The sequence below is a fragment of the Aquarana catesbeiana genome, linkage group LG10, assembly GCF_042186555.1.
Source record: "Aquarana catesbeiana isolate 2022-GZ linkage group LG10, ASM4218655v1, whole genome shotgun sequence".
Taxonomy (NCBI): domain Eukaryota; kingdom Metazoa; phylum Chordata; class Amphibia; order Anura; family Ranidae; genus Aquarana; species Aquarana catesbeiana.
In genome coordinates, this window is record NC_133333.1 from 41,032,855 (window position 1) to 41,046,876 (window position 14,022).

General features: G+C 46.9%; 1 long non-coding RNA gene across 1 annotated transcript in view; it reads left to right on the top strand.

Moving 5' to 3' along the window:
* LOC141110620 (uncharacterized) overlaps positions 1 to 14,022 on the top strand; it is a 69,195-nt gene that overhangs the window by 819 nt on the left and 54,354 nt on the right. The gene's annotated exons all lie outside the window — the stretch shown is intronic.

Genomic DNA, 14,022 nt, shown 5'->3' on the forward strand with positions numbered 1-14,022 from the left:
CAAAATCCATATTTTACACAGTTGCATTTTACTGTTTGTTCAACAAATGTTCTGAAATGTTTGGACACCTGTGCAAAGACTTGGAATGGTTTGTAAATGTTACTTTGTATCCAAGAACAATTTTCTACATTTCAAGAAAGAATTTAACCCCTGTTCTCACCGACAAACTACCAAACGCACAGTGAGAAAATAGTAAAGCCTATGTACCCAGGCAGCAGGGCAAATGCATACCCCTCTGCTATCCCTGAAGGGTGTGATTGGTAACCCAGGAAAAGTCTGAGGCACTGGTTTGACAGCAGGGACTTGTGCCACAAAATGCCTCATAAAACATATCTAAAACTGAAAATAAAAATGTAATATATTGAAAATATTTAAATGAGGTAACTGTGTGAGTTTTAATATAGTTTTTTTCCTTTATTTTCTCCTAATAATCATGAAAGTAACACACTTCCTCTCCCCTGGTGTCTAGCACCCCCCATGCTATTTTTTGTCACTTCCTTGCCTATTAAACTAGAACATTGACATTTTTAATTTGACAGATTTGGCCCATTGATTTCCGGTTTGCCATCCAAATTTCTTTAAAAGGACAGTTCAGTTCATCACTTCTCACCACTTACTATGGCATCACCTCTCCTCTTTTAGGGCATGCCTGCTTTTTCTTTATTTTTTATTTTTTTAGAAAGATCTTATTCGGGAAAGGGCTGGCAGCCTTTAGCTGTATTACTCTATGTTTTATTTTTGATGTTGCCTGCTCTTTCCCCAAGCTGTTGAATCCCCCCCTTCCATTTTCCTGCACTGTGGAAGGGTGGGCAGCCTATGACCATAGGTTTTCCCAGTGGCGGCTGGGGCTCAAAATTTTTTAGGGGATGCAAACAAACTAAAAAAAAAAAACCCATCAATTGCAGCCTCACTGTACCATCAAACGCAGCCACTGTGCCCATCAAACGCAGCCACTGTGCCATCAAACACAGCAACTCTGCCATCAAATGCTGCCACTGTGCCCATCAAACGCTGCCACTGTGCCCATCAAAAGCTGCCACTGTGCCATCAAATGCTCTCATTGTGCCATCAAATGCTCCCACTGTGCCCATGAAATGCTCCCACTGTGCCATCAAATGCTCCCACTGTGCCCATGAAATGCTCCCACTGTTCCCATCTAATGCTGCCACTGTGCCCCCCCCGCCCGCTGTTTTCCCGGCACTTACCCTGTCTCGGTGGGGCAGCGGGTGACTGTGATGAGCAGTGAGCGGTTTCCTCCATGTCCTCAATGTCTTCTCCCATCCGCTCCTCCCGTCCTCTCCTATGATTGGACGCCTGGTAGGCGTCCAATCACAGCGCCTGTCATTTCAGCCAATCAGGTGACGGGTAACAGACCCGAGCACCTGATTGGCGGAGAGGCGGTTCAGTGTTAGGAAAGCGAATATTCATTCGCTTTTCTAACACAGCAGAGTGAACTGCGAGTGCCAAGCATGGCGATCGCTGTTTACCGTTTTTGACGCCTATTAGAGCCTATTAGAGCCACTGTAATTCAGGGGTCGGGCGCCTGAATAGGGGGTGGCAGCGGCGGCCATAGATAGATTCATGCAATGCATGAATCTATCTATTGGTGATAGAGGGGTGGCTGGAGAGTGGGGGCGGCGCCCGTGTGCCCTTATGGATGCACCGCCACTGTTTAAACCCCAAAACTGATTATAGTGGTGATATTTGTGCCTATGAGTTCCCAGCTGTGCCCACCTATGAATACCAGGAGCAGGGGGAATATTTTTTCCTTTTTGAGCTCAATTACATTATAAAGAATGTTGTCTGGCAAGTTATATGTAAGCACTTTAAACAAAGAGGTTAAGGGTTGGAACATAATTATTATGCGCTAAAAATTGAACAACATTCTGGTCCAATTAACAAAAGCAAGATATTCGGGTTATTTAACATGGCTATAACACATGCATCATTCGCTAATAAGATCATCATTTACAGCAAATATTAGCTTTAATTAAAATTCATTTTGGCAAATTAGGCACATTATGTATGCATTTTAGCATTGTGAATTGACCTTTTTGTTTTTAAATGAGAAGCATTTGTAACTGTTAAACACAGTACAACCAATACGTCTGCTAAATGCATTTGCCATACGAGAGCAGTTTAAGCCAAAATCCATTTTTCTTCCCAATTTGTTCAGTATCCACACGCAGAGTGTCTCTAAAGAAGCATGCATGCAGGGTACAGTTTACTGATCTCCCCTTCCAGCCTTCACAAAAGTTCAACGCTCAGCCTCAATCATTGATTACTGCAGCCAGTGTTATATTATATTATATCCAAAAGTTCAACGCTCAGCCTCAATGATTGATTACTGCAGCCAGTGTTATATTATATCCAAAAGTTCAACGCTCAGCCTCAATGATTGATTACTGCAGCCAGTGTTGTTATATTATATTATATCCTTCCCTCATGAGTCATATGCTGCGTGCCGTATTCTAGTGCACTATGGGAAGCGCCACATCAATGCAATCACGGGATTGCAGAAGTGGCGCTTCATTTGTAGGATTTTTACCTGCTTTGCGGCGCAATCCAAAGCGCCAAGCAGCTTCCGCCCGTGGTGTCGCCCGTGGGAGCATTGTTGTTTAAATTTAGAGGTTACATGCGGGTTTTGTGGAACAGATGGAAACCGGAAGTGACGTCGTCAGCTCTGTTCTTCGCATGGCCCGAGCGGAGCTGGAAGGTAAGTAATGAGAGAGAGCACGGCACGCAGCATAGAACTCATGAGGGAAGGATATAATATAACAACACTGGCTGCAGTAATCAATCATTGAGGCTGAGCGTTGAACTTTTGGATATAATATAATATAACACTGGCTGCAGTAATCAATCATTGAGGCGAAGCGTTTTACTTTTGTGAAGACTGGAAGGGGACATCAGTAAACTGTACCCTGCATGCATGCTTCTCTAGAGACACTCTGCATGTGGTTACTAAACAAATTGGGGAAAAAAATGGATTTTGGCTTAAACTGCTCTCGTATGGCAAATGCATTTAGCAGAAGTATTGGTTGTACTGCTACAATGCTTCTCATTTAAAAACAAAAAGGTCAATTCACAATGCTAAAGTGCATACATAATGTGCCTAATTTGCCAAAATGATTATTAATTAAAGCTAATATTTGCTGTAAATAATGATCTTATTAGAGAATGATGCATGTGTTACAGCTATGTTAAATAACGCAAATATCTTGCTTTTATTAATTGGACCAGAATTTTGTTGAATTTTAGCGCATAATTGTTATGTTCCAACCCTTAACCCCTTTGTTTAAAGTGCTTATATATAACTTGCCAGACAACATTCTTTTTAATGTAATTGAGCTGCAAAAAGGAAAAATTATTCCCCCTGCTACTGGTATTCATAGGTGGGCACAGCTGGGAACTCAGAGGCACAAATATCACCACTATAATCAGTTTTGGGGTTTAAATAGTGGTGGTGCATCCATAAGGGCGCACAGGCGCCGCCCCCTCTCCCCAGCCACCCCTCTATCACCAATAGATAGATTCATGCATTGCATAAATCTATCTAAGGTCGCTGCTGCCACCCCCTATTCAGGCGCCCGGCCTCTTTTCAAGTGCCAGGCGCCTGAATTGCAGCGGCGGGGTATTTTTTTTTAAGCGCCTGATTAGAACCATAAGATCTAATAGGTGTCAAAAAAGTAAGCAGCGAGCGCCATGCTTGGCGCTCACAGTTCGCTCAGCTGTGTTAGAAAAGCGAATGAATATTCACTTTCCTAACACTGAACCGCCTCTTCGCCAACCAGGTGTTTGGGTTTGTTACCCATCACCTGATTGGCTGAAACGACAGGCGCTGTGATTGGATGCCTACCAGGCATCCAATCATAGGAGAGGACGGGAAGAGCGGATGGGAGAAGACATCGAGGACATGGAGGAAACCGCTCGCTGCTCACCGCAGTCACCTGCTTCCCCACCGAGACAGGGTAAGTGCTGGGCAGACAGCGGGCGGGGGGCACAGTGGCAGCATTTGATGGGAACAGCAGGAGCATTTGATGGCACAGTGGGAGCATTTGATGGGCACAGTGGAAGCATTTGATGGCATAGTGGGAGCATTTGATGGGCACAGTGGGAGCATATGATGGCACAGTGGCAGCATTTGATGGGCACAGTTGCTGCGTTTGATGGGCACAGTGGCTGCGTTTGATGGGCACAGTGGCGGCATTTGATGGGCACGGTGGCGGCATTTGATGGGCACAGTGGCGGCATTTGATGGCACAGTGGCGGCTATTGATGGGCACAGTGGCTGTGTTTGATGATAGTGAGGCTGCAATTGATTTTTTTTTTTTTTTCAGTTTGTTTGGGCCCCCCCAAAAATTTTGAGCACCAGCCGCCACTGACTATAGGCGAATACATACAGTATCTCACAAAAGTGAGTATACCCCTCACATTTTGCAAATATTGTATTATACCTTTTCATGTGACAACACTGAAGAAATGACACTTTGCTACAATGTAAAGTAGTGAGTATACAGCTTGTATAACAGTGTAAATTTGCTGTCCCCTCAAAATAACTCAACCCACGGCCATTAATGTCTAAACCGCTGGCAAAAAAAGTGAGTACACTCCTAAGTGAAAATGTCCAAATTGGGCCCAAAAAGTGTCAATATTTTGTGTGGCCACCATTATTTTCCAGCACTGCCTTAACCCTCTTGGGCATGGAGTTCACCAGAGCTTCACAGGTTGCCACTGGAGTCCTCTTTCAATCCTCAATGACATCACAGAGCTCGTGGATGTTAGAGACCTTGCGCTCCTCCACCTTCCATTTGAGGATGTCCCACAGATGCTCAATAGGGTTTAGGTCTGTAGACATGCTTGGCCAGTCCATCACCTTTGCCCTCAGCTTCTTTAGCAAGGTAGTGGTCGTCTTGGAGGTGTGTTTGGGGTTGTTATCATGTTGGAATATTGCCCTGTGGCCCAGTCTCCGGAGGTAAAGGATCATGCTCTGCTTCAGTATGTCACATGTTGGCATTCATGGTTTCCTCAATGAACTGTAGCTCCCCAGTGCTGAAAGCACTCAGGCAGCCCCAGACCATGACACTCCCTCCATGATGCTTGTCTGTAGGCAAGACACACTTGTCTTTGTACTCCTCACCTGGTTGCCGCCACGCACACTTGACACCATCTGAGCCAAATAAGTTTATATTGGTCTCATCAGACCACAGGACATGGTTCCAGTAATCCATGTCCTTAGTCTGCTTGTCTTCCAAACTGTTTGCGGGCTTTCTTGTGCATCATCTTTAGAAGAGGCTTCCTTCTGGGACAACAGCCATGCAGACCAATTTGATGCAGTGTGCGGCGTATGGTCTGAGCACTGACAGGCTGACCCCCCACCCCTTCAACCTCTGCAGCAATGCTGGCAGTGCTCATGCGTCTATTTCCCAAAGACAACCACTTGATATGACGCTGTGCCCGTGCACTCAACTTCTTTGGTCAACCATGGGGAGACAGCAAATTTACATTGGTATACAAGCTGTACACTCACTACTTTACATTGTAGCAAAGTGTCATTTATTCAGTGTTGTCACATGAAAAGATATAATAAAATATTTACAAAAATGTGAGGGGTGTATTCACTTTTGTGTGATACTGTAAATACATTGCAGATAGGAATCAGCCACTCTGTGACATCTCAGTCCAGGACATTTCCATTAAATTATATAGAGCAGGGGTTGCAGTGGACAAAGTAGGGATTAGACTGCTGATTTGGGGGTGGTTATAGTGCAGAATTTTTTTTTGTCCTCAGCTATCTCCCCAACCATATACAAGTCCTGGGGTTTGTGAAGGATGAAACCCACCCCTGGAAGACTGCCCCATGTTCTCTTTCTCCTCAAAGCAACCACAGCATCCATACTCCTCCTCATGCTCTTCCTGTGTCTGCTGTGGCCTCCTATGAACTTAGTCTTGATAAACTAAGCCCAGAGACACCAGGAAGCACCCCTCATCCTTTTACTGCTGTGCATCCAGAGTCTGGTCTATTATCCAATGCTGTATCTGCTCCATCAGGAACACTACACGGATAGTGATGGTGATTCCCTCATTGCCCTCAATCTGGTTGCTCCCACAAATGGTGACAGACAATATGGGGCATTCTTTCTGAATGAGGAGTTACTGAAGTTGGAAAAAAATGAGCTCCCACAAGCCTGCCTTAATGCCATACTTACACAGGTATTTATTTGTGGCTTGCTGATACATACACAAGTGCTGCAACATGAGCAAGGTAAATTTCCACGGGATGGGCATATCACACCTCAGGCAACTTGCAGGGAGATGGGATGAGTTCAAGTTGAATTTACCCAGCCAAACACTGACTAGGTATGACCACCTGAAATGGTTACAGACTCTTCTGTCCTGCTTCAGAAGATCCTGTAAGCCAGGCGAGGCACTGAACTTTCTCTGCCGCAGAACAGGCAACATGTTGGTACAATTGTTACAAACAGCCTTTCCTGGCACAAGTTATATTGGGGTTAAAGCGGAGTTTCAGCCTATCTGACACTTATTGCCCCCTTGGTAGCTGATACCTGTGGCTGTAATGTTTGGCATTTTTTGTTTGTTTGTATAAATACACCTTTTGTGTAAAAACCACTCAATTTCTGGTCCTAGTCGCCACAGCGATATACGTCATCATCGGTCTCCTGTTGAAAAGTGGACTTGCATAAATGTAGATTTACTATCTGGTGGCATAGAGCAGCTTCCCCCTCCACTCCCCCAAAACGTTGCCCGTGAATGACATCTTGACTTCTCCCTCACTTTCCTCTTTTATTATCAAGCTACTCCAAGCTACTCCATGCCTGAAAGACAGAGGAGGAGGATGAGGAAGGCTTGGTTAGTCACTCTACCAACCAACACTTCTGTGTGCTCTGAATGTATAGCACACATACTGCCCAGAAAAAAGGCACAAGTACCTTGCCTCTTAATACTACACCCTGACCAGCACTTTGTCCTGTGGATACAGAAGCTGCTCACACCCTGATAGTGGCCTGGGAAGAACCTCCCTTTAGGCCTCCCGGACATGAGGTTAATGTTGGGGACGATCCATAGTTTTATTAATATCAATGGCAAAAACTGTATGGAGATGTGGTGCTTTGGTGTACTTGACACTGGTGCTTTAGAGCAGGGGTCTCAAAACTTTCTAAACAAAGGGCCAGTTTACTGTGCTTCAGACTTTAGGGGGACCAAACCATGGTCAGTGGGAATAGAAAACACCCTTGCATCAGTGGGAGCAAACAATGTCCTATCTTTGGTATTAGGGGATTTATTAGTGCCCCATTGCCGATGTCAGTAGGAGGAATAGTGTCCCCATCATTGGTATCCGTGGAAGGAATGGTGCCCCCTCATTGGTGTCAAAGGGAGGAATAGTGCCCCAACATTGATGTCAGTGAGAGGAACAGTGCCCTATCAACAGGCCCAGACTGGCCATAGGCCATAGGACATACCGGGCATTTGCCTGGTGGGCTGCCTGGCTTCCGGGCCGCATTTCCTAAACTCCTGGGGGGCGAGGCAATGTCGAGCAAGCGCCATTCAGCGCCAGCCGTGGTTGCTCTGTGACAGCTACAAGGCCCGCCCCCAGGGACGGACTGACCATTCAGGCTCTCGGGCTAAGTGCGTGAGGGCCGGGGCCAGTATGGGGACCTATGAAAGGCTCCTGGGTGGACGGGGCAAGATGGACTCAGCCGTGGGATCGATGGTGTCAACAGGCTCCTGGTCCTGAGAGGAGAGAGAGGGACCGAGAGAGCCCGGGGAGGAGGAGGACTACACTTCCTGGACTGGGTAAGTGTTATGGGCTGTGACGGTGGGAGGAGGGACCAGCGAGCAGTTAAGAACCGGAGTGTGACAACCTTCCTTCTACATGGACAGGGGTGTGACCACTGCGAGGAAACCTGTGTATATGGGTGGGGGGGTGTACTGTACTTCATACAGTATAATGGTGGGACATAGCAGACATACTGATCAACCCACCCTCTTTCTCTCAACCCCCCTCTCCCTACCTCCCATCTTTAACTACCCCCTCTCCCTTTCCCTCCCCCCACCCCTCCCCCTCTCTTACTACCCCCACCTCTTCCCACAACCCTCTCCCTCCCCCTCTCCCCACTCTCTCACTACCCCCCTCTTCCTACACCCCACTCCTCCCTCTTCTTCTCCCTCCCCCTCCCCCTCAGCTCCCTCTCTCACTACCCCTTCTCTTCCTACACCCCTCTTCTTCTCCCCCCCCACTCTCTCACTACCTCCCTCTTCCTACACCCCCCTCTTCTCTCCCCCCTCTCCCCCCTCTATCACTACCCCCCTTTTTCTATACCCCTCTCCTTCTCCCTCCCCCTCTCTCCCCTCTCTCACTATCCCCCTCTTCCTACACCCCTCTCCTTCTCCCTCCCCCTCTCCCCACTCTCTCACTACCCACCTCTTCCTACACCCCCCTCCCCCTCTTCTCCTCCCTCCCCCTCTCCCCCCTCTCTCCCTCCCGCTACCTAAATCCCCTTCTCTCACACCCCCTCTCTCTCACCCCCCCTCCTTCTCCCTCCCTCTCTCTCTCTCTTACCTCCCTGTTTCCCCCTCCCTCTCTCCCCTTCCTCCATCTCTCTCCTACTTTGCCATCTCCTCATCTCTCGCTCCCCCCTAGACATAGATATACGGCAGCAAGGCGGCTCTGCTGCTCCAGATCACGTACCTAGTACCTAGTACCTAGTACGTGATCTGACACTTCCGGGTAGGGAGTGCACACCACCGGCAACCCGGCCGTGCTGTGACTAAACACAGCAGATGTCAATGCCGCACCCGCCGATCATCATGAATTTACACAGGACAGACCCCCTGCCTGTGTAAACAAGGCAGAGCTCTGTCCTGTCAGCTGGGAAGTAATAGATTTTCTTTACCTGCAAAGCAGGGAATATAATCCATGACTTCCCTTAGTAAAAGCACCAAACAGTACACACAAACACTGGCTAGGCACACATTTAACCCTTTGAATGCCTCTGATATTTAACCTCTTCCCAGCCAGTGTCATTAGTACAGTGACAGTGCATATTTTTAGCACTGATCACTGTATTAGTGTCACTGGTTCCCACAAAGTGTCAGCTAGTGTCCAAATGTCTGCCGCAATATCACAGTCACTGATCGCCATCATTACTAGTAAAAATAAATAAAAAGTCCAGTATATAGCCCATAGTTTGTTGACACTATAACTTTTAAGCAAACTGATCAATATACACTTATTGGGATTTTTTTTTACCAAAAACATGTAGCAGAATACACAGTTTTGATTTTTTACATATGTTTTATAGCAGAAAGTAAAAAATATAATTTTTTTTGTTCAAAATCTTCAGTCTTTGTTTATAGCCCAAAAAAATAAAAACTGCAGAGGTGATCAAATACCACCAAGAGAAAGCTCTATTGGTGGGAAAAAAAGAACATCAATTTTATTTGGGTACAACATTGCATTACTGCGCAATTGTCAGTTAAAATTACGCAGTGCCATATCGAAAAAATGGCCTGGTCTTGAATGGGGGTAAGTCTTTCAGAGGTCAAGTGGTTAAACCTGGAAGTGCCCAACAGCTTCTATAGAAAAAAGACGGAAACTTCCAGCAGGCTATGCTGCAGTTAATATTTAAATGTCCACTATATGCAGCTTAGCTGCAATATGTAGGTGGAGTTTGTGTATCTGTGACTTGAGTGTGGGTGGGGACACAGGGGGCCCCATGATCTCCTATTCCTAATGGGGCCCCAGGAGTTTTCAGTTCTTGCCTGGTATGGGCTGCTCAATCTAAAATCTAAAATGCCCGGGCCTATTATTTGTCCCAGTCCGGGCCTGCCTATCATTGATCTCAATGGGAGGAGTAGTGCCTCATTGTTGGTGTCAGTACAGAAATGATTGCCCCATTGTTGGTGACAGTGCAGAAGTGATTGCCCCATTGTTGGTGACAGTGGGAGGAATAGTGCTCCAAGTGCTTTAGAGGACTAAACTGCACAACAATAGTATGCAGTGCTCGAGTACAAAGAGCTGGTTTTGCAATGTCACTAACAACTTCACACTCACTGCCAACATCTATGAAAATAATAAATAAAAGACCCCAAAAATGGAACACAGATAAAAGTGCTCTAGGACCAAAAAAAAAAAAAAAACAACAAAAAAACCCAACTACCAACCCTAAATGAAATGTTTATGATTTTTTTCACACAATTAGAGCTTTCTTTTGGTGGTATTCAATCACTACTGGGGTTTTTATGTTTTGCTAAACAAACAAAAAAAATTTGAAAAAAAAAACATTTTTCATAGTTTGTTATAAAATTTTGCAAACAGGTAATTTTTCTCCTTCATTGATATGCGCTGATGATGCTGCACTGATGGGCACTGATAGGCTGCACTGATGGGCACTGATAGGCTGCACCGATAGGCACAGATAAGACCACACTGATGGGCACTGATAAGGCAGCACTGATGAGGTGGCACTGATGGGCCCTGATAGGTGGCACTGATGGGTGGCACTAATGGGTGGCACTGAAGGGCACTGATAGGTGTCACTGATAGGTAACACTAATGGGCACTGGTAGGTGGCACTGTGGGGACTGGTAGGTGATGCTGGTGGGCACTGGTAGGCGGCACTGTTATGCACTGGTAGGTGGCACTGGCAGGTGGCAATGGTGGGCACAGATCACTTGGCGGTGGCTCACTGCGATCAGAACCGATGTCCGTCTGACAGCCACCGGTGATCAGCTTTTTTTTTCTCCCCACGCTATCAGCGTGAGGAGAAAAATAGCCGATTACCGGCTCTGTTTACATCACATGATCAGCTGTCATTGGCTGATAGCTGATCACGTGGTCACGTTTACACACAGAGATCCACGGTCCGGCCCGGTTAACGGGCAATTGCGGGTGCCCGGCGGACATCGCGGCCGCCGGCCACACGCACCGGGTCCCGAGCAACGCGGCGGGTGCGCCCCCTAGGAACCCGAGGCCGTCATATGGCGTCCACCCAGGATGGGAGATCCCATCTGTGGACGTCATTTGACTATAGGCGGGTAGGGAAGTGGTAATATGCATACTTGTAAACCATACATTCATAATGCATGTTATTTCAGAATACCCACACCCCAACAGGGCAGCATAAAACTGCTTAGGCTTGAGGGTGCCAGGTTGAGGTGGGTGGTAAAATCAAAAATCCCCAGCTATTTGTTGGTGATTCAGGTATTTAAAATACCTGTCTTCTCTTTCCATACCTCCCAACCATTCTGGATTCACCAGGACTGTGCCAGGATTTGATGTAAATTTCGGTGAATCGAGGCTGAATCCCAGAGAGGAGCCCAGTGCGCTAGTGTGAGCACAGGCTACACCTGCCCCGTAGCTTATTCGGGGTGTCTGAGGTCCCACATGCTGCGATCTCTGTAATACAGTCCTCAAAATTCCCAAAGAAAAAAGTGAAAGCCTTTTGGAATTTTGAGGACTGTATTGCATTATACATCTACTGGATTTTGTTATTTATGATCTACTATAAGGGACATTTAGAAGGTGTTGGTTCACTTTTTATGGACATTTTGTCAATTTACGTTTAATGTTTGATGTACATTTATATAATGTTTTGATAATAGCATTTGTTTTAAGGGAGATTAACACTTTGGTTGAATCCTTAAAACAGAGGTCCGCCCACCGCTGCAAAAATGAAAAGCCAGCAGCTTCACATACTGCAGCTGCTGACTTTTAATAATCGGACACTTACCTGTCCTGGAGGCCAGTGATGTCGGCACCGCAACTGATGTCTCCATCAGCTGTCGGGTGCATGCTGCCTCCATTGCGAGTAAGGGAACCCGGCAGTGTAGCCTTTCGGCTTCACGCCGGGAACCCTACTGCGGATGCGCGAGGCTCCGCTCCTCTCTCCTACTGGGCCAGGGGAGGAGAAGGGAGGGGGAGGGAGCCCCAGCCATGATGTCAATACCCACGGTTGAGGCTCCCGGAAGTGGGGAAAGCATACCTGTGAAAGACAAGAACTCAACCACAAGCTACTCCCCCCCCCACACACACACCCTCCAAACTGCATAAAATAGTGGGTGTGTTTCAATGTCATTAATAGTGGGAGGGTCTTAAAGGGGCATTAAATACCAGGAGTGCATCACGTGCAGAGTGTGTGTGTGTGGGGGGGTAACACAGAGTGCAGAGTTCAAGGTTGCGCTGCATACAGAGTGCAGAGTTCAGGGGTGCACTACACACAGAGTGCAGTATTCAGCCTTCTTTTCACAGCTGCTAACCTCTGCATGCAACCCCCTCTACTGCCCCCATATTCTCCCCCCTTCCTTAAAAGCTCAACCATCTTCCACCTTACTTTTGTTGCTGTATTATTAAGTTGAAGCACCCAGCCGGCTCTAGTACCTCCCCACACACTGTAGGTGGCTCCATCTCTCTCGCTTGCAGGAGATCATCCATGGGGTGTCGGCATTAGGGATAAGCTTCTAGTTCGAGTTGAACATTGGCTGTTCGCCGAACAGCGAACAACTTGGGGTGTTCGCAGCAAATTCGAATGCTGCGGAACACCCTTTAAAAGTCTATGGGAGAAATCAAAAGTGCTAATTTTAAAGGCTTATATTCATGGTATTGTCATAAAAAGTGTTTGGGGACCTGGGTCCTGCCCCAGGGGACATGGATCAATGCAAAAAAAAGTTTTAAAAACGGGCGTTTTTTCGGGAGCAGTGATTTTAATAATGCTTAAAGTGAAACAATAAAAGTGTAATATCCCTTTAAATTTCGTACCTGGGGGGTGTCTATAGTATGCCTGTAAAGGGGCGCATGTTTCCCATGTTTAGAACAGTCTAACAGCAAAATGACATTTCAAAGGAAAAAAGTAATTTAAAACTACTCATGGCTATTAATGAATTGCCGGTCCAACAATACACATAAAAGTTCATTGATAAAAACAGCATGAGAATTCCCCGCAGGGGAACTCCGAACCATAATTAAAAAAAAAAAAATTACGTGGGGGGTCCCCCTAAATTCCATACCAGGCCCTTCAGGTCTGGTATGGATATTAAGGGGAACCCCGGCCAAAATTTTTTTTAAAAAATGGCGTGGGGTCCCCCTCAAAATCTATACCAGACCCTTCAGGTCTGGTATGGATTTTAAGGGGAACCCCGCACCAATTTTTAAAAAAAAAACGGCGTGGGGTCCCCCCAAAAATCCATACCAGACCCTTATCCGAGCACGCAACCTGGCAGGCCGCATGAAAAGAGGGGGGGATGAGAGAGCGCCCCCCCCTCCTGAACCGTACCAGGCCACATGCCCTCAACATTGGGAGGGTGCTTTGGGGTAGCCCCCCAAAACACCTTGTCCCCATGTTGATGGGGACAAGGGCCTCATCCCCACAACCCTTGCCCGGTGGTTGTGGGGGTCTGTGGGTGGGGGGCTTATCGGAATCTGGAAGCCCCCTTTTACAAGGGGACCCCCAGATCCTGGCCCTCCCCTCTGTGTGAAATGGTAAGGGGGTACAAAAGTACCCCTACCATTTCACAAAAAAACTGTCAAAAATGTTAAAAATGACAAGAGACAGTTTTTGACAATTCCTTTATTTAAATGCTTCTTCTTTCTTCTATCTTCAATCTTCTTTCTTCTATCTTCTCTCTTCCTTCGGTTTTTTCCTCCATCTTCTTCTTCTGGTTCTTCTGGTTCTTCCTCCGGTGTTCTCGTCCGGCATCTCCTCCGCGGTGTCTTGTTATCTTCTTCTCCTCGGGCCACTCCGCATCCATGATGGCATGGAGGGAGGCTCCCGCTGTGTGACGCTTCTCCCTTCATCTTTTTCTTCATCTTTTTCTCTTCATCTTCTTCTCTTCATCTTCTTGTCTTTATCTTCTTTTCGGGCCGCTCCGCATCCATGATGGCATGGAGGGAGGCTCCCGCTGTGTGACGCTTCTCCTCTTCTGGCGGTTCTTAAATAATGGGGGGGGCCACCCGGAGACCCCGCCCCCCTCTGATGCACAGGGACTTGACGGGGACTTCCCTGT